A 904-nucleotide genomic window follows, 5' to 3' on the forward strand; every position below is an offset into this window, starting at 1 on the left:
ACCTCTGTGGCAGGGCAGGCCCTATTTACCCATGGGCTGGTTTGCCCCACACCAACTCCACAGCACCAGGGTCACACCATCACCTGGGACTCCCATGATGTGTCACAATGTAGGGCAGCACCTCTCCAGCTAGCACAAAAAAACAGAAATGAATAAATATAATGCACTTTTTATCCTCTAGCTTGAACATCTCCTTTATGAAATTCAAATTTTTTAAAGCCATCTTTGAGCATCGTATATGTCCCAGCATATTCTAGGTTCTGTGGAGGTGACAAAAACATTGACATATTCTGACTTCCTCCCATGGGAGGACATGAAACATAGAACATAGCTCTCAGGCAAGAGTATAGCAAGAAACTGGCTCTTGCTTCATTCAGACTTTTGATATTAGGTGAGACCAAGGTTGAGGTGAAGATTGGACCCTCCCCCTGACACATACACCACACAAAGTGCAGAGGAAGAGGCTCTTGTGATTCCAGAGCCACTGAAGTAACAATATTGGATGAAGGAGAAATTTCTTCTCTTTTACTTACAAGGAACCTAAAGCTTAAAGGGGAGAAAATGACTCATTGAAAGAAGGAAGAAGAACAGAATCTAGTTCTCCTGGCTCCTAGTTCCAACGAGGAGCTCCTCAAATGGATTTTCAAACCCAGGGTGCACCTTCAGAGGCCATGTTGTTTCCATGATGAAGATGTTCCCAGGAATGTTAACAGATATTAGGGAAAACAAGGAAGAACAACCAGGTTCTGTGGTCACTTAAGTTTAGGAGAATCTTCTTGAAACAACACAGCAAAGATTTCACGCCTGTAGATTTCTTAGCACATATGATTTCTTAAATCATACGATATGTGAATTATCATTTTCTAAAAGGGAGATGGTTGGGCCCTGAATTCTCTCTCTCTAT

This window comes from Galeopterus variegatus, unplaced genomic scaffold (genome assembly GCF_000696425.1).
Source record: "Galeopterus variegatus unplaced genomic scaffold, G_variegatus-3.0.2 Scaffold12461, whole genome shotgun sequence".
Classification (NCBI taxonomy): domain Eukaryota; kingdom Metazoa; phylum Chordata; class Mammalia; order Dermoptera; family Cynocephalidae; genus Galeopterus; species Galeopterus variegatus.